The sequence below is a fragment of the Eriocheir sinensis genome, chromosome 35, assembly GCF_024679095.1.
Source record: "Eriocheir sinensis breed Jianghai 21 chromosome 35, ASM2467909v1, whole genome shotgun sequence".
NCBI lineage: Eukaryota > Metazoa > Arthropoda > Malacostraca > Decapoda > Varunidae > Eriocheir > Eriocheir sinensis.
This window is the reverse complement of record NC_066543.1, coordinates 15,632,174-15,658,049: the sequence shown is the minus strand read 5'-3', so window position 1 is coordinate 15,658,049 and position 25,876 is coordinate 15,632,174. Positions and strand designations below refer to the sequence as shown.

General features: G+C 43.1%; 1 long non-coding RNA gene across 1 annotated transcript; it reads left to right on the top strand.

Moving 5' to 3' along the window:
* Positions 1-210: 210 nt before the first annotated feature.
* On the top strand, positions 211-22,589 carry LOC127007475 (uncharacterized). Its single transcript, XR_007760263.1, has 3 exons — positions 211-706; positions 11,142-11,271; positions 21,915-22,589. It is a non-coding gene; the product is annotated as an uncharacterized LOC127007475 (long non-coding RNA).
* The last annotated feature ends 3,287 nt before the right edge of the window (positions 22,590-25,876 follow it).

Below are 25,876 nucleotides of genomic sequence, written 5' to 3'. Positions count from 1 at the left end.
TTCAGAGATGTAGGTAAATGAGGGAGAGTGAGGGAGAGATGAAAGAGGGAGAGAGGGAGGAGATAAGAATTTAAAGGGTAGGAAGGGAGAGAGGGGAAGGAAGGGCGTGATAAAAGAAGAGAGGGAGTAGAAGGGAGTAAGAGAGAGGAAGGAAGAGCGAGAGAAAAGAGGGAGAGAGAGAGAATTAGGGTGAAGGGAGCAGAGGGAGCAAGCAAGGCAAGAACAACAACCAAACTATGCAACCAACCAGTCTCGGGCCTTCAGTGTCTCTCTGGCCGGCGAAGAGAGAGGGCGCACGCCGCTGATCTCCGGGCCCGTGACTTTGACTCTTGGCTTCGGAAAGTCGACATAATTTCTCGAACTAGCACCGCGTCCTTGGCTATTCCCGTGACCCAAGGCGACCGGTGGTGCCACGAAGGCCTACGGTGACGCCTCTGAAGTGCTGAGTGACGGAAAATACGATAGAGAGATAAAAAAGGGAGGATTCGAACCCGCTGCGTCCTGAGTGATCGTGATGTATCGGTGAAAAGTGTTGTGTCGAGTGCGCTGAAGCTTCGCCCAGAGTGGTCGTTGAGGGGCTCGATCGTGGGTTCACCGGCGCGCGGAGCAAAAACTTAAAAAGAAAAAGATCGGAAGAGAGAGAAAAAAAAGTTAGCAAGTACTGGAGGATCATTGAGCAGGAAGGAGATCTAAGAAATTTACTGAGGTAGGACATGAATTTGTTTTTTTATAGTAATTTTAGGAGTTTTGTGATGGTGGTAGTGTGGGTTAGAGAGAGAGAGAGAGAGAGAGAGAGAGAGAGAGAGAGAGAGAGAGAGAGAGAGAGAGAGAGAATAAAAGAAAAAAAAGTAGAGGAGGTGGAAGAGGAAAGAGAAAAAGAAGAAACGAAAAACGAGAATAACAAGGAGGAACATGTCGGAGAGAGAGAGAGAGAGAGAGAGAGAGAGAGAGAGAGAGAGAGAGAGAGAGAGAGAGAGAGACTAATAAATGGAGATGAAGTGGAGGAAAAAATAAATAAAGAAAGAAAGGAGGGAGGGAGGGAGGGAAGGGAAAAGAAGCGGAGGAAAGAAGTTTAGGATAATTGTTTCTTTAGTGCAAGTGTGTGTGTGTGTGTGTGTGTGTGTGTGTGTGTGTGTGTGTGTTTTTGTTGTTGGAATTATAGAAACACACACACACACACACACACACACACACACACACACACACACACACACACAGCCATGCAATTTTGAGCCTTCTTCGTGACCTCATTAGAGAGAGAGAGAGAGAGAGAGAGAGAGAGAGAGAGAGAGAGAGAGAGAGAGAGAGAGAGAGAGAGAGAGAGAGAGAGATAGTTGGAATAGATGTTTTACAGATACCGTAGTTAGAGAGAGAGAGAGAGAGAGAGAGAGAGAGAGAGAGAGAGAGAGAGAGAGAGAGAGAGAGAGAGAGAGAGAGGCAAGCGGGAGCGAGGGAGGTGAGGTGATAAACGAAGGAAAAAGAGCGTGATTAGGTGTGAGGGATTGGGCCAATTAGCGGAGAGGGACGGGAGCGTTGTCCGGGCTAGGAGACAAAAAGCCAAACAGAAACGAAGAGGCCGAAGAAAAGTGCGGATAAGTAAGTGGAGGAGATGAGCAACAGAGGAAGGATGGCAATACAGAAATAACACATTGGGGTAACTAGCGAACAAATATTAGAAGGATAAGTAGTTCTATTTTTGCTTTCTGCTTCTCCCTGTCATCTCGTTCTCATCTCTCCTTCTCTCCTTCGTTTCCTTCTTCTACTCCTTATAAAAAGTCAAAAAAGTGTTCAAATAAGTAAATGGAAGAAATTAACAATAAAAGAAGGGTAGAAAAACGCTAAAATAAGGGTGGAAAAACGCGGACAAACGCCTCGGAGTAACTAGCGGAGATGTATAAGAGGAGTAATTAGTATAAGAAGTATTAAAAGACACCAAGGAAATGTGGAAGAGATTAACGATAAAAGAAGGGTAAAAGTACATAAATAAAACCATTAGAGAAGCTGGCTAACGAGCATAAGAAGTGTAAGAAGTATTAGGTGTTTAAGAAGAGGTTAAAGAAAGGTTTAAATAAGTGGAAGAAAGGTGAAAATATACCGCCAAAACAAAACATTAGAGAGGCTAACAAACAAAAGACTTAGAGAATGGTGAATAAGGAGGAGGAGGAATAGTGAATAAGGCGTTAGAGAATGGTGAATTAGGAGCAGGAGTAATGGTGGAGGAGTCGTGTAAATGGGAGGGGGGCGTTGAAATAAGAGTTTTAATAAAGAGGGGCTGGCGATAAGGGATTGGGGGCTGTTCTTCACCTTGATTCAGGTTAAGGGCAGGTTAATTGAAACGGGAGGTGTGTTAATGGAGTGGATATTCGAGGTAAATTATTTTTATTAGATATTATTATTATTATCATTATTATTGGTGGTAGTAGTAGTTGTAGTAGTAGTAGTAGTAGTAGTAATAGCAGTAGTGGTAGTAATAGTAGTAGTTTTTAATCGACCGTTTGTCTCTCACTTTCTGCTGGTAGGGACTATTATTATTATTAACATGATGATGATGATGATGATGTGGATATTATATAGGAGGCCTGTGATTACCACCACATTGTTATTACTTACATTTTTTGACAAAGTCTTGGCTTAGTGTGTATTGTTGCGTCTGCTCTTGCCCGGGAACCTGTTACTTAAATAAAAATCGCGTAAATAATCTTACGGATGAAAATATAAATATATACCTGTGGCTATCAACGCTTTCCCTCCTTCCTCTCAGACACACAGTGAAACATTAAACCGAAGGACCAATGAAACGCCTGCCTTTTGTCACGTGACTCGTGGCGGCCAATCACACCAGAGGCCCTCAGAGCCCCAAGCCAAGGCGGGGCGGGACCGCCAGTTTGAATTAGTAGTTCGTGGCGGCGGGTCTCGGATTTAATTTTTCTCGAGGAAACAGTTTTTGTGGACGATTTTAATGGCTGGGGAGGATTTCCGAGAACACCGTGTTCTTCTCACTCCCAACATCTGCTACACCTGTGGCGCTTCTTTTATTGGAAAGAGGTACATACAGACGCGGCTCTGTTTAATAGCCCAATGAGATTAAGGGAAACACAAGGGTGTCGAGCGGGCGTTAGGAGGTTACATATTTATTCATATGTCTTGGTACCGTTGAAGGGGGTCTAGGGGGGCGAAGTTCCCCTCGTTGGCAGCGTGAACACTCCTTGGGCTAGTTTAATGCAGGTTGACGGATGCCGCGCTTCGTCGGTGCAGGTATTTAAGACACGCTTTTATTAAAACAGTCTTTTCCATGATTTCGCAGAGGTTTTAAGGTTAGCACAATACACAGACTATTCATTTCTGTGTAATACATGGTGACTTTGATAGTGAGGATAATTATTTTCGCCGTGAAAATGTTAGATAATTTGTGATTGAGACAAATTCAATCGGGTGCTTCCATAGGGATAGAGCATCATGTTTTACGCGGAAATGAGTTGGCAGTGTCACGGAATTAGACCGCACGAGTCTCCAATATTTGAGGATACTTAATTACTACTACTACTACTACTACTACTACTGCTTCCCCCATCACTGCTACTTCTACGGCTAATACTGCTCACCATTATAATTATCATCATCAATAATAATAATAATAATAATAATAATAATAATAATAATAATAATACGACAAAAAATAGTGATCGATTGTCTTTGTTTTTTGTTTCGTGCTTCTCCCGCGGGTGTAGACTTGCGCTTGCTGTCTCGAGGCCCAACTTCCAATTAGGGTTCGCTCATTCTTCTTTATCTCAGGTTGATTGCCGAGTCCGGCCGGCTTGCTGAGTTTCTATATGTGTGTACGTGTGTGTTTGTGTGTGTGTGTGTGTTCGTGTGTGTGTGTGTGTGTGTGTGTGTGTGTGTGTGTGTGTGTGTGTGTGTGTGTGTGTGTGTGTTCTTACCAAATTGTTCTTACCTGATTGCATTTTTAAAAGGATTGAATCAAGTTCGTTGTGTTCCGTTCTTTGAAACTATTTCATTATATTTGTCGGTGTGTGTGTGTGTGTGTGTGTGTGTGTGTGTGTGTGTGTGTGAGGGAGAGAGAGAATTCTCTCTCTGTCTCTCTCTCTCTCTCTCCCTCTCTCTTTACCCCTCCCTCCCATTCTCTTTACCCTCTCTCTCTCTCTCTCTCTCTCTCTCTCTTACCCCTCTCTCTCCCATTCTCTTTACCCCTCTCCTGTTCTCTCTGGCTCCATTCATCTTGACGTATACCTACCGACCTGAATATACTTTTTCCTCGCCTTTGTTTCTTTTCACCTATCTCTCCTCCTCTCTCCTTCTCCATAAGCCGCGTTCTCTTCAGCAGGTATTTATCCTTTATCCTTCTAACAAAATACTCACTCGCACAAAAAAAAGGGAAAACTTGTGAGAATGTCGTATGTGAGAATGTCGTATGTGAGAATGTCGTATGTGAGAATGTCGTATGTGAGAATGTCGTATGTGAGAATGTCGTATGTGAGAATGTCGTATGTGTGAATGTCGTATGTGAGAATGTCGTATGTAAGAATGTCGCGCGTAAGAATGTCGCGCGTAAGAATGTCGCGCGTAAGAGTGTCGCCCGTAAGAATGTCGCCCGTAAGAATGTCGCGCGTAAGAATGTCGCGCGTAAGAATGTCGCGCGTAAGAGTGTCGCCCGTAAGAATGTCGCCCGTAAGAATGTCGCGCGTAAGAATGTCGCGCGTAAGAATGTCGCGCGTAAGAATGTCGTATGTAAGAATCTATTATTTAAGAATGTTGTATTTTCGTAATGTATCTCGGTTTTGAGGACGTATTATAAAAACAAATTAGACGAAGAAAATAATTTACCTAGTGACACAACGGACGGTATGCATATTCACGATTTTTCCTTATGTGTGTGTGTGTGTGTGTTTGTGTGTGTGTGTGTGTGTGTGTTTTTACGTCGTGGCCTATTGCGCCGGTAGGCTTCTTCCTGGTGGATACTGATGGTCGGTCTAAGGTTTCTTCCCGGTGGGTCCTGATGGTCGGCCCAGCCCGTTCTGGCGCAGGCGAGTGTTTATAGTGGCGCCATCTTGCATTGGCTCATGCTCCCCTCTCGGAGCTCATCTTTAATCCTGGAATCTAGAGTCCGGGTTGATAGGTGGTCTTCTGGACAGCATGTGGGTATTTTTAAGCCACTCGGCGGCGGCTGAAAACCTCCAGCTTGGTGGCACCGGTCGGGGATTGAACTCGCGTCATCCCGAACGTCACGCTATCCATTGAGCCACCGCCTCCCCACAGTATGTATGTGTGTGTGTGTGTGTGTGTGTGTGTGTGTGTGTGTGTGTGTGTGTGTGTGTGTGTGTATATACTGCCTTGGGGATAAACCGCTTTCTTTTTCCAGACGCCTTGACTTTTTCACTCTTTCCATTTTTTTACACGTCTCCAAGTTCTCTTTAGCTCGCTTTATTACTCCTTCCCTCCTTCCTGCCTGCCTGTCTGGGTTCCTTCCTTCCTTCCTTCCTTCTTTCCTTCCTTCCTGCATAACTACGTACCTTCCTTCCTTTTTCTTCCTTCTTGCTTCCTCTATGACTACTTACCTTCCTTTCTTTCTTCCTGCTTCTCGTTTTCCCTCCTTCCTGTGTGTTATTTCTTCTTTCCGGCTTTCCTTCCCTCCCTCCTTCCTTCATTCCTCCCATCTTTCATTCCTGCCTGCCTGTCGTTTTTTCCTTTCTGTCTTCCTTTCTGCCTTCCTTCCTGCCTTCCTTCCTTCCTTCCTTCCTTCCTTCCTTCCTTCCTTCCTTCCTTCCTTCCTTCCTTCCTTCCTTCCTTCCTTCCTTCCTTCTTTCCTTCCTGCCTGCCTATCTTTTTTCCTTTCTGCCTTCTTTTCTTCCTTTCTTCCTTCCTTCCTTCCTGCCTTCCTGCCTGTCTTCCAGCTTGTTTTCCTTCCTTCCTTCCTTCCTTCCTCCTTCCTATTCTTTCCTTCCTTCCTATTTTTTCGTTCCTTCCCTCTCTCTCTCTCTCTCTCTCTCTCTCTCTCTCTCTCTCTCTCTCTCAACGTAGTGATATATTGTGTTTACTGTTTTCACGATGTGCTTTCTCTCTCTCTCTCTCTCTCTCTCTCGTGTTCGTATTTCTGTTGCATTGCCTGAATCTTTCCCTCGGGGCCTTCGCTTCCTATAGCAATAACAGTAACGGCTACACAAACAACAAGAGGAATAATAATAACAATGCTAATATAAATAATAATAAAACCTGCTAAGACAACCAACCACTACCAATACTACTACTACTACTACTACTACTACTACTACTACTACTACTACTACTACTACTACTAACAATAATAATGATAATGGTAATAAGAGTATACGGTAGGGTGGTATTAATAAGGGCAATAATCCGAGCAGTAACGCTAATAATATGTACGTGAATGGAAGCAAGGAAGGAAAAATTACCTGTGTATTACAATTCCAGGTGATTGCCCGTCGTTGTGCTATGTGGCGCAATTACCTTCGCTCGATTAAGCTTATTACCCGCCCGGAAATTTAGTCAGACAGGTACGAAGGGAGTTGGACGGGAGGGTACACGGGACGAGGCTCACAGGCAGATAGGTGGGTAGATATTGGCAGCTCCAGCAATAGGTAAGTCCAGGTATAGCTAAGTCCCCCCCTCCTCCGGCCCCCACCCCACTGCTCTGACCTTCACTCATATAGTCCCCTAGTCCAATCCAATCCAAGAGTTAACCAGCATTTTTCATTTCATCATTCACACTGGTAAATACAACTAAGTCCCCCTCCTCCCGCGGCCCCACTGCTCGACCTTCTACACTCTCTATCCCATCCCTCATCCAAACCAATAGAGCATGTTAGCCAGCACATTCATTTTCATTCTTTCACCTGTAACAGCCTGCCATCGTATGTCTCTCCTCCTGCCTACGACTTGACCGCTTGGGGGGTGTGTGTGATATCCCTACGACTTGACCGCTTTCATGAAGGGTGTGGTGATAGCAGAGTACGGACATAACCTTCTTCTTAAGGGTTTATTAACCAGAACAGACGAGTGCGTACAGGAGGCGAGGCAAATGTAGTCTGAGCCACGGGGAGAAGAACTGGTAGAAGGAAACTTAGGCAACGAAACAGTGAACCCGAATCGACTCCAGTAGTTATTTGTACACTTTTATATTGTTGAGAATCTAGTAGACTAATATATAACAAGGGGAGTATCAAGACATCTCTCCACCCGATATTAACGTCTTTTTTGGCCTCTCTTATGAACTCTTCTTTATAGGGGCAGTGATCAGCGGGCTTTTTTTCTCATTTTTTTGTTTTTGCTTCCTTTACTGTAAAAAAAAGTCATTATCACCGTCACTACCGCCACCATCATGATCGGTGCTCTCACCATCATCATCATTAGAATTATTAATGTTACTCTAAACACTTTTTAAGGAGCACCAACACTGAGCCGCGGCAGTAAAAGTTTGAATAATTGGCGTCGTTGTAGAATAGCGAATATTAATGGGCCTGTTTTTACGGGTAGTGCGGGTATGTTTATAATGATGTATATGTGATAATAATAATGATTAGGATACTAAAAATAGTAATCATATTAAGAGTAATCGTTTTTAGAAATTCAAACCATTTTATTTTCTCTTTCTTCTTACTATTATTTTTTGTTGTTATTATTATTATTATTATTATTATTATTATTATTATTATTATTATTATTATTATTTTCATCATACATTGGATTATATACTGGGTATTATTATTACTATATATCATTATACATATTATACATTGGAGGAAGAGGAGGAGGAGAATGGATGAAGCTAGATTAGGTGGCAAAAGAGTGAGGAATCACACACACACACACACAAAAAAAAACTCCCCCCACACAACCCCCCTCCCCCCACACCCACAAACACACAACAACCCCGTCCCCCACACCCACAGAGAAGGAGGAGGATCAGCGGAGAGCGTAACATAAAAAAAAAAGAAAAAAAATAAGTGGCGTTACGTTTAATTAGCTCCCTGGCGGTGATCGGAAAGACCCTAATTGCCTCACCGGGTAATTACTGATTATACCTGAGCTTACCTTTGATCCGTAGATGATTGAAGGGCCGCGCAGGTGAGTGAGGGACGGAGAGGAGTAGAGAGAGGGAGGGAGGGAGGGTACGGCGGTGCGAGGGAGTTTGATATGAAGAAAGAAAGAAAATGCCGGTAGAGATATGACATTCTTAAGAGTGAGGATTGAGAGATAAGGGGAGAGAGATGATGAGGAGAATCAGGAGAGAGAGAGAGAGAGAGAGAGAGAGAGAGAGAGAGAGAGAGAGAGAGAGAGAGAGAGAGAGAGAGAGAGAGAGAGAGAGAGAGAGAGAGAGAGAGAGAGAGAGAGAGAGAGAGAGAGAGAGCTTGTGTGGGTGGCAGGAATCACTAGAGAAAGAAAGAAAGAGAGAAAGGAAAAAAGAAACAAAGAAAGAATCGGAAAGAGGAGATAGATAATGAGATTCTGAGGAAGGGGAACTGAGCTTAGACAAAAGAAAGATGGAGGAAGGGTGAGATGGAGGGAAAGAGAGATGGAAGGCTGAGATAAAGGGAAGGAAAGGAAAGAAAGAACGGTGGATTGAAGGGAAGGAAGGAAAGAATGAGGAAAATGGAGGAAAAGGAAAGGAAAGAAAGATGAGTTGGAAGGAAGGAGAGGAGCGAAAGAAGGATGAAATACAGAGAAGGAAAGAGGAAGCTGTAAAAAAGGAGAGGAGGAGGTGAATAAAGGGAAAATATAAGTGAAAAAGAAGGAAGGAAGGAAAGAAGAATCAGTAAAATGGAAGAAGGAAAGGAAAGAAGGAGCAGTGAAAGAAAGGGAAGAAAAGAAGAAAGGGATGAAAGGAGGGAGCCAGATAGGTTGATAAATGAGGAATTGAGAAGAGGGAGACAAGTGAGAAAGGGAGATAAAAAATAAAGATTGGGTCAGGGAGCGGTGATGGATGAGACGAAGAGAAAAAGGGAGAGAGAGAGAGAGGGAGAGAGGGAGAGGGAGAGGAAGAGGAGGAAGGGAAAATATAAAAGCTAGAAGAGGCGAGAAAGAGAATGGGATGAAAGGTTAAGAGAAAAGAAATAAAGGAGAAAGAAAGAAGATAATAAAAATAATAATACGAAGAGGGGAGGGAGAAAACATTATTGGCCAGAACCGAAGAGGAAAATAAAAGAAGGTAAACAAGTAAATAGCCAAATAAAGGAATCATAACACAATAAAAGGACAAAGAGTAATCGGAGAGATGAATGGAAGGCAAATGTTTAACAGTAGCAAAAGTGGAGATTAGAGGAAGAAAAAGGGATTTGAGAAGGAAGGGAGAGTGTGAAGGCGAATGAGAGGAGAGAGGAAGGAAGAGAGGAGGAAAGAGAGACGAAGAAGGAGAGGAGAGGGAGAAGAGGAGAGATTGAGAGGAAGGAAGAGAGAAGGAAGCAGAGGGGAGAAAGAAGAGAGGACGGAAGGAAAGAGGAATGAAGGAGAAGGAGAGAGAGGAAGGAGAGGGATAAGAAGCAAGAAGGAAGGAGAAAGGAGAAAGGAAACGACATCAAGAAGAGGGAATGAAGGAGGAAAAAGTAAATACTGAAGGAGAGAAGAGAAAAAGGAAAAAAGATGAGAAAGAGGAGAGGAGAGGAAAAAGGAGACGGGAGGAAGGAAACGGTATAGAAATGAGAGGAAGAAGAAGGGAGCAAGAAGAGGAAGAGGAGGAGGAGGAGGAAGAGGAGGGGAAGAAGCATCAAGGGGAAGAAACAGATGGGCATTAAGGAAGGTCAGTGATAGGGGAGGACGATGACCGTGTGTTTGAAGAGGGGAAGAAGGGGAGGAGAGGAGGGAGGGATAAAGAGGAGGAGGAGGAGGACGGGAAATATAGTTGTATGAGGGAATATTCGTGACAGGAGAATATAGAGACCAGAATGAGATGAAAGGGAAGAGGTTATAAGGGGTAAATGCATCTCTCTCTCTCTCTCTCTCTCTCTCTCATTATTGTTCTTTTCTAACTTTTCCTTTTTGTTTTTCTGTTTATTCTTCTTCCTATTTTTTCCTTCCTTTTCTTTCTTCTCTCTTTCTTCTTGTTCTTCTTTTTTGTTCTTGTTCATCTTCCGTATTATTATTATTATCATTATTTTTGTATCTATTTCTTATCATTATTATCTTCACACCTTATCACAGAAGAACCATCAATCCAGCAGCGCGGCCTCAGCAGTAGCAAGCAAGCATTCATCATAAACCGCTTCCCTACACAGCGATCCTCTTTTTTTTGTATCAACACGCCACGTAAATAAAAGACTTTGATCCCGCGCACCTCTGAGGCCCAATACTATTACCTGTTACTCAAATACCCCGGAACCCATTGCCCTTTTTTGTTTCCGGCAGTGATACGTGAAAATCCTGCTCGTGTAATTATTTTTTACAAGGGAGGATGAGAGAGAGAGAGAGAGAGAGAGAGAGAGAGAGAGAGAGAGAGAGAGAGAGAGAGAGAGAGAGAGAGAGAGAGAGAAACAAAAGCTCGGCGCCGCTTCACACTAATGACTCTTGATGGGAGGAGAATAAAAATGACCCTAATTAGGTTTGTTTAATGTTGTGTTCGTTTGTGTGTTGAAAAGAAAACGGCCTGATTGGATTGAAAGGGGGACGATTATGCGTTTTTTTTTGTGTGTGTGTGTGCGCGCGCGTTCTTGCTGTGGTGTGTGTGTGTGTGTGTGTGTGTGTGTGTGTGTGTGTGTGTGTGTGTGTGTGTGTAAATGTAGCCAGTACCTTCAAATAAAGCTGGAAATAAGTAAAAAAAAAAAAAGAATTGAGTGTGATATCGTAAAATGGGAGAAATTTGTTTGAGATGTGAATGGGGAGAAGGAGGAGTAGGGGGAAGAGGATGAGGAAGAGGAGGAGGGGGAGGAGAAAGACTAGAAGAAGGAAGAGATGATATATGCATACATCTAGGACAAGATGACATATCTTCCCAAATATCACCTTCCCAATCTTTCCTCTCCTCCCATTCCCTGCAAACCCTTCTCCTATTCCTCCTCCTCTTCCTTCACCTTCATCTATATCCACCCCTGAAATCAACACAGGTAGCAATGGTTTTTCTTTGTTTTTGTTACTCTTCTTTTCACGCGTCTTTTTCCTCTCTACTTCCTCAGGTGACTTGTGGGAAATCGGTGACCTGACCTCGGTTGACCTGGGCTGCCCCGTGAAGCATGTGGTGGGCGGCGGTGGTGGTGGCGGTGGTGGTGATGGAGGGCGCTGCAGGCCGGCTCGAGAAACGGAGGAGTAAGTGTTGCATTTGTTTTCTCTCTCTCTCTCTCTCTCTCTCTCTCTCTCTCTCTCTCTCTCTCTCTCTCTCTCTCTCTCTCTCTCTCTCTCTCTCAACTCTAAATTTATCTAACCTCTTTTGTAAGTGTTTAGGGATGACTGGAGATCTGGGCAGACTGTGTGTAATCTTCCGACACTCGGCGAAAAGTTGTCAGAGTCTTGTGGTGGGACTTGAACCCGGGACCACGTCTGGGCGCTGACCGCTCGGCCACTGCCTCCCTTTGCTAAGAGTTTTATACCTAACTCTTATAATAAAATAATCGCATATTTTGAAATCCTTTAACTCTCTTCATAAAATCTTCTCAATCCATGAACCATTTTGCCATTACCCCAACAAAGTTTGTCTAGTGTCCATTCTTTAATAAAGGACGACCGCAGGTTACGACTAAATAGAGATGGGGGAGAAAATGAAATGCTAATGATTGCTTGAAGAACCACATTCACTGTTCTTCGTGAACCTTAGCGCAACACTTGATCGAACTGACTTTCTAATATGTTTTCAAAAGAAACGCTGATGAGGGTTTGACATTCCTTTATGACCAGCAAAAATAATTTATACCTTTTCCCATTCATCTCTGCCTCTTTTCTTCGACGCTAATGAAAAGAGGGAACTGCGGCGCTTCATCACTCCGCACGAGGAAATGATGAAATTAATGAATAGAACAATTGCTTGTGCCCTGAATAGCGTTGCTGCCTGCCGCCTGCCGACTTAAACTGGCTTAGGCTTGAATCCCGGCTCAGGCGAATGGCTGACACCGAGCCGCCGAGGCCGCGTGTCCAGGCTGATTGGTGGGGGTCAGTCAGGCGCCGGTGGTAGGGGGGGGGGGATGCAGGGGGCGTGATGCGGTTACCTGTGGCTGGCTAAGTGGTGGCGGTGGTGGTGCTTTGGTAGGCGTGATTCGGTTACCTGTGATGATGCTGGTAGAGCTGGTGGTCGTGGTGGTGGTGGTGGTAGGTGTGACTCAATAAGCTGTGGCTGTGATGTGGCGTGGACTGTGGTGGTGTGGTACTTGTAGGCGTAATTCGGCAACCTGTGACAACGACGGAGGTGGTAGTGATGTTAGTTGGTGTGATGCGGTAAACTATGCCTGTGACGGTGTTGGTGGTGGTATTAGTGGGCATGAAGAAAGCTTACCGGCGCTATAGGCAAATTTATCTTATGAAGAAAGGCTAAAAGAAGTAAATTTATTCAGCCTATCAAAACGAAGAATGCGAGGTGGTCTAATAGAAGTGTTTAAAATGTTTAAGGGATTCAGTTATATTAATGTGGAAGACTACAATTGATCAATCAAATAGAACAAGAAGAAATAAAAATTTCAAGATAAATGGTAAAAGATTCTCGTCGCACGAATCCAAACACTTCTTCTTCAATCGAGTCGTTAATGTTTGGAACTCTCTACCCTGTGATGTCGTTGATAGCACAACAGTTACGGCCTTCAAGAAGAGATTAGACAAGTATTTTGAATCCAACCAGCAACTAAGATATTACTCACTGTCGGAATAACGTTAAGTTCTTTCGAATACTGGTGTTCTTGTCCGTTTTTATCGCCCGGTTAGTGGTAGCAGTAATGGTAGTTCTTTCCTCTTTCCTACATAATTTCCATGCAGTTTTTCCATGCTGCATGGTTCTTTTTCCTTTCCTGCCAGCTTTAGCTGGAGGGATGGGGGAGTGGGGAAGAGCCTTCTCCTTAGCTGTCCTTCATCTTCCATCTTTGATTAGATAGTTAGTGTAGCTTGTCACAAACGGCCTCGTAAGGACTATCAGGTCTGCTGTTGTTTGTTCTTCCCTTGAGTTTCTTTGTGTTCCTTGCCCTTCTCTCTCCTTGTCCTCCCCTCTCCTTGCCCTCCCCACTCCTTCCCCTTCTGTCTCTCTCCGGCGTATGACCACAGATGTTGCGCCGACTAAACGAAACTTTCCTTTTTCCTTCCCCTCCCTTCACCTTCCCCTCCCTTCTCATTCCCCTTCCCTCTTCTTGCCCTGCCATCCCCTTGCCCACCCTTTTCCTGCCCTCTCCTCTTCTTTCCCTTCCCTCTTCTTGCCCTCCCCTCTTCATGCCCTTCCCTCTCCTTCCCCTCCCTTCTACTTGCCCTCCCCTCTCCTTGCCCTCCCCTCTCCTTGCCCTCCCCTCTTCTTCCCCACCCTCTTCTTCCCCACCCTCTTCTTCCCCACCCTCTTTTTGCCCTCTCTTCTCCTTGTCCTCTCCTCTCCTTGCCCTTCCCTCTGCTTGCCCTCCCCTTTCCTTGCCCTCCCCTCTCCTTGCCTTTCCCTTTCCTTTCCCTTACTCCCTCCCCCCCTCACCCCCATTCCCCCCTCGACTCCCCCCCTTTTCCCGCTGTACTGTGTCCCCGCCTTGCTGTTCCCTGCTTTACAGCACTCAGGATATCGTTTGTTTATATTCCTAATGTTATTTTGTTTTGTTTTCAGCTTCGTTCTTTACCATCACGATATTACCTTTCGGTATTCTCCGTGAACAAAGAGCGAGATGAAAGTGCACGCAAATCATATATACTGTTTTTTGTAATAGCAGTAAGGAGTGAAAATAAAAAGATGATAGTGATAAACGATGATGATGTTAATAATAATAATCATAATAATAATGATAATAATAATAATAATAATAATGATAATAATGATAATAATAATGATAATAATAATAATAATAATAATAATAATAATAATAATAATAATAATAATAATAATAATAATTTTGATATAATAGAAAAAAAAATCACTTCCACAAAGATTTTTAACGTTTCACGATTCTTCCCAAAATTCGACTCGCGTAAATAAATGTGTGTTTGCGTGTGTGTGTGTGTGTGTGAGTGCCTACGTGTGAGTGCCTGCGCGTGTGTGTGTGTGTGTGTGTGTGTGTGTGTGTGTGTGTGTGAGTGCCTGCGTGCGTGTGCGTGTGCGTGTGCGTGAGTGTGTGTGTGTGTGTGTGTGTGTGTGTGTGTGTGTGTGTGTGTGTGTGTGTGTGTGTGTGTGTGTGTGTGTGTGTGTGCGTCGAAAACTGCTGTAGCTCTGCCGACAAAAAGGGGAAAAAAATATAAAGGCATATGGTCACTGAAAATTTAATTGACTTGTGTTTGTGTTTCCGCCGGGAATTAGGGGTTCCAGTGCGGGGTGGCGGTGTGTGTGTGTGTGTGTGTGTGTGTGTGTGTGTGTGTGTGTGTGTGTGTGTGTGTGTGTGTGTGTGTGTGTGTGTGTGTGTGTGTGTGTGTGTGTGTGGTGAGGAATGTGAGGTGTGAGTGTGAATGAGTGTGAGTGTGAATGTGAGGTGTGAGTGAGGTGTGAGGAGTGTGAGTGTGAGTGTGTGTGTGTGTGTGTGTGAGTGTGAGTGTGAGTGTGAATGTGAGTGTGAATGTGAGTGTGAATGTGAGTGTGAATGTGAGTGTGAATGTGAATGTGAGTGTGAATGTGAGTGTGAGTGTGAGTGTGAATGTGAGTGTGAGTGTGAATGTGAGTGTGAATGTGAGTGTGAGTGTGAGTGTGAGTGTGTGTGTGAGTGTGAGTGTGAGTGTGTGTGTGTGTATGTGTGCGTGCGTGTGTGTATTTACTGTTACCAATTATCCTTAAGCTTGGAACACATTTCTTGCTAAAAGTTTTAATCCTCTATTTCTTTACTGCCAAACCCTCCTGAGAGAGAGAGAGAGAGAGAGAGAGAGAGAGAGAGAGAGAGAGAGAGAGAGAGAGAGAGAGAGAGAGAGAGAGAGAGAGAGAGAGAGAGAGAGAGAGAGAGAGAGAGAGAGAGAAAAGATAATGTCGAGTTCTTTTATTATTTATTAAGTTACAAAGTTATAATGAGACTAATTCCATGATAAAATTCGCTGCCAAAATCGTTCAGCGTTTTCTTCTAATTTAGTAACGAATTTGACGATCATGTAGACGGACGTTCAGAGGCACAGACAGACGGACGAACAGACAGAGAGACAAGTAGTTATGGATAAAGAAACTAGGCAATTGATATAAAGACAGTGATATAGATGAGGGTAAAGAAAATAGATAGGCGGTAGGAAGGCAAAGACAGAGCTCTCTCCCTCGACCCGCCACCCCCCTCTCCTTCCCCTCCCTTCTCCTTGCCCTTCCTTTTCCTTGCCCTTCCCTTTCCTTGCCCTCCCCTCTCCTTGCCCTCCCCTCTCCTTGCCCTCCCCTCTCCTTCCCCTCCCCTCTCCTTCCCCTCCCTTCTCCTTGCCCTCCCCTCTCCTTGCCCTCCCCTCTCCTTGCCCTCCCCTCTCCTTGCCCTCCCCTAGACACAAGCAGAGAAAGAGATACCCCCCCCCCACACTTAAGTCGATAATAGATGAAGACATAAGGAATTATAGAGACATTAGGAAGACAACGACAGAGATAAGGATAAAGAAGCTAAATAATTGATAGGAAGCCAAAGACAAAGATTGAGGTAAAGAAACTAAACAGGCAATAGAAAAACAAAGACGGAGATGAAGATAAAGAAACATGACAAGCAGTAGGAAGATAAAGAACTGAAGATAAAGAAATAGAACAGGCGATAGAAAGACAGAGAGAGAGAGAGAAAAGGTTTAAAAAGAACTAGACAAAAACAGAGATAGAGATAAAGAAATGGAACAGGAAACAGAATGACACAGACGAAGATAATGATAAAGAAACTAAAGAAACTAGAAAATTGATGGAAAAACATAGACAAAAGTAATAATAAAGAAACTAGATAGGCAATAGAAAGGGAAAGACAGATAGTAATAAAAAAAGAACTAGACAAAAGTGGAGATAAAGATTAAAAACGAACTAGGCAATTAAAAGACAAGGAGAGAGAGAGGAAAAAATATACAATACGAAGACAAAGAAAATGTAAAAGGAGACAATTGCATGACGAGAGACAGAGAGAAAGAGACAAAACCAGAAGACAGAAATGGTAAGAGAGAGAATAAAACAAAAGAAAAACAGAGACAGACACAATCGAAGAGGCAGAAACAATCATGAACAAACTCACACACAAACCGAGAGCGACAGATGGCAATGTAAACACAAACACACACAAACACACAAACAAGAAACGCAGAGGGCAACAGGCAGAGAGGAAAAACAAATGCCGAAACAAATAATGGAGATGACACAGACAGACATAGACGCACAAACAACAGGAATAGCGGCACACGAGAAACACACACACACACACACACACACACACACACACACACACGCACACGCACACGCACACACACTCGCAAAGAAAACGACAGAACGAGAGGAGCAAAAGGGAAGCAAAACAAAACAAAACAAAACATATGAAACGCTGGCCATCAAAAAACAAATAAACAAACAAACAAACAAACAAACAAACAAAAAAAAGAGTGTGGGTGGGGCCGTAAAACCAACAATGCAAGGGAAACGAAACCAATAAAATAACCTCCTAAAATAGATCGAATGGAAAGGAAGAAAATAGATAGAGAAATAGAGAAAGAAAAGGTAGATAGATAGATAGAGAGAGAAAAGGTAGATAGACAGATAGACAGAGAAAAGGTAGATAGATAGATAGAGAGGGAGTTAGAAAAAAAACTATTCACACGTATAGATGGATAGATAGATAGATAGATAGACAGAGAGAGAGAGATAAAACACAGACTCTGCACACGTATTTCCAGCAACAATGAATGCATGTAGATGAAAGGAAGGAATAATCTAAGGGAGACGATACATAGATACACAAATAGATAGCCAGATAGATAGACATACAAATAGATAGATAGATGGACAGATAGAGAGAGAGAGAGAGAGAGAGAGGAAAAAAACTCTGTGCACACGTATTTCCTCCACCAATGAATGCAAATAGCAATCATGGCGGCCGCAGTCTCCACACGGCCATCTGGTAACCTTGGCGGAAAGATTGAACCCCCTCCTCTTCTTCCCTCCATCCCTCCACCTCTTCTCTCCATTCGTTTTCCTCCCTTTGCTATCCTTCTTCCTCCGTCCTCCATCTCTCCACCATCCAGGGTTTTTCTCTCCTTCTATTCTTCCTCCATGCCTCCTTCCTTTCCTTCCCTTCCTCCTATCCTCCTCTTCCTCTCTTTCCTCCATCCCTTGTCTTGTTCTTCTCCCTCTCTTGTTCCTTCTTCTTCTCTCTCTTTCCCTTCCTTCCATTCCTATCATTTTCTTCCCCCTCCTCCTCTTCCTCCATCTCTTGTCTTCATTTCTATACCATTCAGTTTCTCTCTCCTACTTCCTTTGTTCTCCATTTCTTCAACATTCAGACTTTCTCTCTCCTCTGATTCTCTCCCCCTCCATTCCTCCTTTTCCTTTCCTTTCATCTCTCGTTTTCATTCCTTTAGTATCCGACTCTTCTGTCTCTCTCCTAATTCCTCTTTCCTCCACTCCCCCACTCTCTAGCTCTTCTCCCTTCTACATTCTTCTCTTTTCTTCTCTCCTTCAGTTCTTCTTTTATCTACATTCTTCTCTCCTCCAGTTCTTCTTCTAAACATTCATTCATTTCATTCCTTCATCTTCCAGCTTCCCTTTCTCCCTTCCTCCCTTTCTCCTTCCCTTCATTCACCTCTCCTATAAGTCCTCTCCCTTAATACATCCGCCCGTGTCTTCACCCTCCCTTCCCTCATCTCTTCCTTCTCCCCTTCCTCCAGCCCTCTATTCATTCTCCTCTATTTATCCATTAATTCCATTCCTCCATCCATTTTTCCATCCTTATCTCCATCCATCCTTCCCTCCCTTCCGTCCTCTCATCCTCTCGCCTCTCTCAAAGCCAGTTTGGAACCGCAAAAAACAATTGGTTCAGAATCAGTGTCGCCTGCCTCTCTCTCTCTCGTTTTCGTCGGTTCTCTCTCTCTCTCTCTCTCTCTCTCTCTCTCTCTCTCTCTCTCTCTCTCTCTCTCTCTCTCTCTCTCCAACTTTTTCTTCTTCCTCACTTTGTCTCCCCTCCATTCTGTTCTCATTTCTTCCTTGTTCACGCCGTCTCTCTCTCTCTCTCTCTCTCTCTCTCTCTCTCTCTCTCTCTCTCTCTCTCTCTCTCTCTCTCTGTCCCGCCTTTTCCTCTTATTCTCTCTTGTTACAAACTGGAAAGAGAGAGAGAGAGAGAGAGAGAGAGAGAGAGAGAGGTAGGTGGGGTCGGGGGGGGCGGGTTGTTACTCCCCGGCCACGTCGTTTGAGATAAATGTTGAACTCTGGGTCAAATGTATTTTTTCTCTTTTTATCTTTCACGTGTCGGCTCGCCTTTCGTGTCCCTTTTATTTGGTAGTGTGTGTGTGTGTGTGTGTGTGTGTGTGTGTGTGTGTGTGTGTGTGTGTGTGTGTGTGTGTGTGTGTGTGTGATCTTTCTCTTCTGCTTCTTCTTTCTCCTTTCTTCATTTTCTTACTTTCGTCTTTTTTTTCTTCATTTTCTCATTCATCTTCTATCTATTCTTTTTCCTTTTTTCCTCTTCTTCTTCTTATCATTGTCATTATCATTACCTTTATTATTATTACTATCACTATTATCATCACCATTATTATTATTGTCATGCCAATCAACGGCACAACACACACGGCTAACCCAAACTCCCCGCCCCTCTCACTTGTCAGGCTCGCGGCGGGGACACATTTCGTACTTGTTTTCTGCTCCACCTGGCCGCTAATTGGGTTACCTGAGGAGGCTCGGCGGCCACTTGAGGGAGCAATGCGCACCTGTAAACAAGAAGGACAGGTGTGACGCGAACCCCAGCATTCACCTGTTACTCTGCCGGCTTGAGAGTAATTTGGGGCATGGCGCGTTTGTCTGTCTGTGTGTTTCTCTGTGAAGGTATTTGTTTCCTTTGTTTAGACTCAGCATTCCGGGGACAGCATTTTTCTCTCCCTTTCTACCGCATTGTGTTAGTGATTAAGGCCAAGGAGAGGCATTCCAGGCAGGCTTTGTGACTAGGTAATGGTGGAGACTGTAAGGCGTTTTCTTGATTTTTCTTTGTTTTTGTGTTTTTACGGCAAAGGAGGCGAGGGGCAAGGGTAAGGAAAACGAAGAAAAAGCAACAAAAAATCATCCATCTCGCTTTGTGCTATTCCAGTCTTTGTCTCTATAGCTGAATGATAGAACTTGTAAGGTGTTTTCTTTATTTTTTTTGTTTTTGTGTTTTTAGAGCATAGGAGGCAGCTCAAGGGGTTAAAAAAAGCGAAAAAACAACAAAAATCATCCATTCCGCTTGGTGTTATTCCAGTCTTTGTCTCTATAGCTGAATGATAGAACTTGTAAGGTGTTTTCTTTATTTTTTCTTTGTTTTTGTGTTTTTTATTGTAAAGGAGGCAGCTCAAGGGGTTAAAAAAAGCGAAAGAAAGCAACAAAAAATCATCCATCTCACTTGGTGTTATTCCAGTCTTTGTCTCTATAGCTATATGATAGAACTTGTAAGGTGTTTTCTTTATTTTTTCTTTGTTTTTGTGTTTTTTACTGCAAAGGAGGCAGCTCAAGGGGTTAAAAAAAGCGAAAAACAAAACAAAAATCATCCATTCCCCTTGGTGTTATTCCAGTCTTTGTCTCTATAGCTTTATGATGATGGAACTTGTTAGGTGTTTTCTTATTTTTTCTTTATTATTTTTTCAACTGCATAAAAATCAACAAAACAAACAAACAAAAAAATATCCATCCCGCTTGGTGATATGTTTAATATTGCATCCAATTTACGCTTGGTTGGTTGGTCTGTCTGATTTTCGTGTCTTCAAAGGGTGACAGATTCTCCCAGCACCTCAGGAAATAAATCGCATGGAAGGGTGAATATATAAAAGAGAGATGGATAGAGAGAAACTAAATAGATGGAAGGGAGAAGATATAGATAGATAGAGGAATAGACTGATAGATATAGAGAAGGTAGATAGATGGAAGGAGGAAGATATTGATAGATGAATAGATAGTTAGAAAGAGAGAGGGTAGGTAGATAGTAGACAGAGTCAGTCAGAGGAAGAACAACTGTTGCTCTGGCCGAGGTTTAGGGGGAGTGAGAAGGATGAAGCTTAGTTTGCACTCCGTCATTTTTAAGTGCAATTTATGTCAAGTCGATCCGATACTCCCGGCTTACCTCTTACAGCGACAGATAGAGAGGAGAACACAAAAGAACACAAAGGGAGAACAAACAACAGCAGACTTTACGAGGCTGTTTGTGACAAGCTACACAAACCATCTAATCAAAGGTGAAAGGTGAAGGACAGCAAAGGCGAAGGCTCCTCCCCACCCCTCCAGCCAAAGCTGACAGGAAAGGAAAAAGAACCATGCAGCACGGAAAAACTGCATGGAAATTATGTAGGAAAGAGGAAAGAACTACCATAACTGCTACCACTAACCGGGCGATAAAAACGGACAAGGACACCAGTATTCCAAAGAACTTAACATTATTACGACAATGAGTAATATCTTAGTTGCTGGTTGGATTCAAAATACTTGTCTAATCTATTCCTGAAGGTCGTAACTGTTGTACTATCAACGACATCACAGGGTAGAGAATTCCAAACATTAACGACTCGATTGAAAAAGAAGTGTTTGGGTTCGTGCGACGAGAATCTTTTACCACTTATCTTGAAATTGTGATTTCTTCTTGTTCTATTTGATCGATCAATTGTAAAGTAATCTTCCGCATTAATATTACTGAATCCTTTAAACATTTTAAACACTTATATTAGATCGCCTCGCATTCTTCGTTTTGATAGGCTGAATAAATTTACTTCTTTGAGCCTTTGTTCATAATATAAATTTCTCAACCTAGGAATCATTTTTGTTATTCTCCGTTGAACCCGTTCTAACTTTTCTACGTCTTTTCTGTAATAGGGAGACCAAAACTGTACACAGTACTCTAGATGGGTCGAACCAGCGAATTATACAGTTTTAATATTACTTTTTCCGATTTATTATTAAAGACTTGTCCGATGAAGCCAACTAATTTGTTTGCGGTTTAACTACCTCTGAACAATGCTGACTGGGCTTTAAATCTCTTGATATAATGATTCCAAGATCCTTTTCTTTACTTACTGCAGGAAGTTGTTGGCCATTCATTACGTACTGAACGTCAGTTAGATGAAACACTGTTTATGACTACTCTTTGTTTCCGCTCAGAGAGCCAGTCCGCAAGCCAATTGTGAATGTTACCTGAGATAGTTTGTTGAGCAACCGTTTGTGGGGGACCTTATCAAATTCCTTTTGAAAATCCAGATATATGATATCTACTGATCTGCTTTCATCGAACACCTAAAAATATAATGAAAAAAATCAGGTAAGTTAGTTAAACACGAACGTTTACTCCGGAAACCTTGTTGCGAATTATTTATTATATTATTTTCTTCGAAGAATTTCACAATATTGTCGCGAATGATAGCTGTCGTTGAAAAGATAAGGTCAAGTATATTATTTTCCCGAGTCGGTTCTTGAACGTGTTGATGTAAATCACTTTATAATAAATTTGTGTACAGGTCGAGCCCTATATGATACTTCAACGGTTTGCCCCATCTTTTCACCGGCAAGTTAAAGTCCCCAACAATTACTGCCTCGCAACTGCTACTTGTTTCTATTATTAATTCACTCAGAGCGTTGTCGATATCAAGAGTCTGCCCTGGCGGTCTATAGATTAGTCCAACCACTATTTTACGAGATTTATTTTTAATTTCAGTGAAGACCGTGCCCACGTTGAGGAGGAGGAGGAGGCGTCGTAGTACTGTCCTTTTCGTCACTTAGTACGCCACTGCGGGAACGTCCAGCAACCAGACCCCTTGAAGAATATTTTCCATGTGTCGTGAGCGGCGGGGTCATCAGCCTACCAGGGACACTTAAAGGAGAGCGTCGAGGTACTGCTACAGGGGAACACCACGACGCTCTTTGAAGGGAAACGGTACCTTCGTGTTGCAGGGGTCGTGCTAGATGGAAAGGGGTGAGAATATAATAAAGGATAGTAATGGAAGTTCTCTGTAGGATCGTTAGAGTCAAAATACAGTTGAATGAGGTATAATGACCACTTCAAGAGAGCGCTTGCCCCCTTCCAAGTGGCGCTCTTGACCGTCCACGATTGCTACTTGGACTCTGTTAGTGTATGTGTGTGTGTGTGTGTGTGTGTGTATGTGTTGTTGGTGGTATTTATTTGTTACTGTTGACATATTTATAAGTATTTAAAGGTGTATATAGTTGTGTGTGTGTGTGTGTGTGTGTGTGTGTGTGTGTGTGTGTGCGTGTGCGTGTGCGTGCGGGCGCTGAGCTGCCACCGTTAATGAAGCAGCGGAAAAAAATCGAGAAAAAAATATGAGCAGGTCACCGTCTCGCGGGAACCATTTAAAACTGATTAAGTGATGGAGGCGAAAAAAAGGGAAAAAGATTATAAAAAGGAGGGAGGGAGGGAGGTAGGAGGGGGGGAGGGGGAGGGACGAAAGGGGACATGGGGAGGCTGGGGTATGTGTGTGGGGGGGGTGAAAGGGGGGTGAGTGACGGAAGGGGACATGGGGAGGCTGGGGTATGTGTGTGGGGGGGGTGAAAGTGGGGTGAGTGACGGAAGGGGACATGGTGAGGCTGGGGTATGTGTGAAGGGACATGGGGCTGGGGGGGGGGTGAAAGTGGGGTGAGTGACGAGGGACATGGGAGGCTGGGGTATGTGTGTGTGGGAGGTGAAAGTGGGGTGAGTGACGGAAGGGGACATGGGGAGGCTGGGGTATGTGTGTGGGGGGGGGTGAAAGGCGGGTGAGTGACGGAAGGGGACATGGGGAGGCTGGGGTATGTGTGTGTGGGGAGGTGAAAGTGGGGTGAGTGACGGAAGGGGACATGGGGAGGCTGGGGTGTGTTTTGGGGGGTGAAGGATGGGGGGGAGGGGCATCAGGGAAGGTCGTGTGTGTGCTTTCCCCAAATCCAATTTCAACACGAAAGAGACGCTTCGGGAGTCTCATTTTGCAGTGCTTCGAGGCTTCGGTGCCGAATATTAAGTTTTCAATAATCTCACTGACGCCTCTTCCTATACCCCTCCCCCTCTCCTCAGCCCCCCTAACCCATCCCCCCCGTCTCCTCCCCTTCCCTCGCACTATCAATACGCAAAAGGCAGACAAACAGTAATGCAGAAAAAAAATACTGACTGACTGATTTATAAATGATTGACAGATAAATATAGAGAGTTACACATTGATAAACAGATTCAAAGATAGTTGTTCGGACAGACACAGATAAAGACAGATACAGACACGCAAATACAGACACACAGATACAGACACACAGACAGTTAGAAAAGCAGATAGAGACAGCCACAGACAGAGTAATGCCGTCCGTGGAGTAGTCGAGTAATTCGCTCAAACTGCGACCTGGGAGGCTGAGGGCATCATCTTGCTCAGGCCGAAAAGCTGTTTCCGCTGTTAGGAGCAGTTACTGTCGCTTCTCGAGATAAGGGGGATGTGGTGTGTGAGGCCGCTGTCCTTCCCATCGATGCTTCAGTGTGCAGCTCGAGGCTCTATCGTGGAGGGTACTGTTGGGTGACCTCGAGTACAGCACGTGATCAATTACACACACACACACACACACACACACACACACACACACACACACACACACACACACACACACACACACACACCTATATACACACACTTAAATACTTATAAATATGTCAGAAGTAACAAATAAATACCACTAACTATACCACTGCATCTCACACACACACACACACACACACACACACACGTAGACATGTTAGGTGTTTTGCTTACATAACCGAGTAATTATTTTCTTTCACACGTTCCTTTGCTTGTTTCTAATGGCATAACCAATATTTTGTTTTTCGTTCTCCAGTTATTTTTTTCTCTCCCCCGCCGCTTTTAATTTATATACTGTATCAAAAATTAAAGATGTATTTGTGTGTAATTTTCTTTTTTTGTTAGTTTTTTTGTTTTAACTCAGTCTCGCTTCAATAACGTATTCACACACTGTTTACACACTCTCTCTCTCTCTCTCTCTCTCTCTCTCTCTCTCTCTCTCTCTCTCTCTCTCTCTCTCTCTCTCTCTCTCTCTCTCTCTCTCTCTCTCTCTCTCTCTCTCTCTCTCTCTCTCTCTCTCTCTCTCTCTCTCGCGTGCCGTGTTCATTAATTACATCCCTGGGTATTATTATTTTATTTTTTATTATCGTCGTAGTAACTAATTTTGGCGGCGAACACCTGAACAACAGCAGCTTTAGGCGCACTCTAATTACCTGGCGATCCTGTGTATAGAAAGCTTCATTTTATTTGCATTGTTTTTAGTCGGATATCCTTTTTTTTTTAATGTGTTACCTAAAAGCGCACGAAAACCTGAGAGAGAGAGAGAGAGAGAGAGAAAGAGAGAGAGAGAAAAAGAGAGAGAGAAAAAGAAAGAGAGAAAAAGAAAGAGAGAAAAAGAAAGAGAGAAAAAGAAAGAGAGAAAAAGAAAGAGAGAAAAAGAAAGAGAGAAAAAGAAAGAGAGAAAAAGAAAGAGAGAGAGAGAGAGAGAGAGAGAAAAGAGAGAGAGATTAAAAAGTGATTTAATCTGCAGTCACTAGAACCTTTTATGTAGTTAGTATTTTCCATGATTTTTTAGGTATTTCCCTCGAGGTCTTCAGCTGATAAAAATATATGGTTGACTTTTTCCTCCGTTTTAGCGCAGGAACATCGATTATTCAACGTAGTTAATATGCGAATTGTAATATTAAGTTAAAAGATAATTCACTGACGCTAAAATGGACATAAAAAAAAAACGATGTACATAATTCACTTGTCATAATCGGTGTGGGGTAGATTTATGAATATTTATTTCGTTCTCGCTCATATCAGCCACAGATTTAAGAGTTACAAGCAGCGCGGAATTATTTTTAGGAACAATTTTTTAAACATACCTCATAAAATGTTACCTCACCCCCCCAAAAAATGTAAAAAAAAAAGGATATGAGAGCAAAACGCGCCATTTTTATTCCTGTATTATTCCGTGAACGCCAAAGCTTCCGTCCGCTTGGGTGTATGTCGCTGTGTTTAATCTCCTACGCACGTCACTGCTTTTTTTTCGTTATCAATTTTCAGGCATTAATATTTTCCCTTAAACGTCAGTGTCATGGTGTCTATATTTTCCTCTCGTCGTCAATATCCTGGTACTTATAGTTTCCCTAAACGTCAATATCGTGGTACTTATATTTTCCCCTATACGTCAATATCATGGTACTTATATTTTTCCCTAATCGTCAATGTCCTGGTACTTATATTTTCCCCTATACGTCAATATCATGGTACTTATATTTTTCCCTAATCGTCAATGTCCTGGTACTTATATTTTCCCTTAAACGTCAGTGTCATGGTGTCTATATTTTCCTCTCATCGTCAATATCCTGGTAGTTATATTTTTCCCTAAACCTCAATGTCCTGTTACTTATATTTTCCCTTAAACGTCAGTGTCATGGTGTCTATATTTTCCTCTCATCGTCAATATTCTGGTACTTATATTTTTCCCTAATCGTCAATGTCATGGTACTTATATTTTCCCCTATACGTCAATATCATGGTACTTATATTTTCTCTACACCTCAGTGTCCCGGTACTTATATTTCCCTTTAAACGTCTGTGTCATTGTGTTTATATTTTCCTCTCATCGTCAATATCCTGGTAC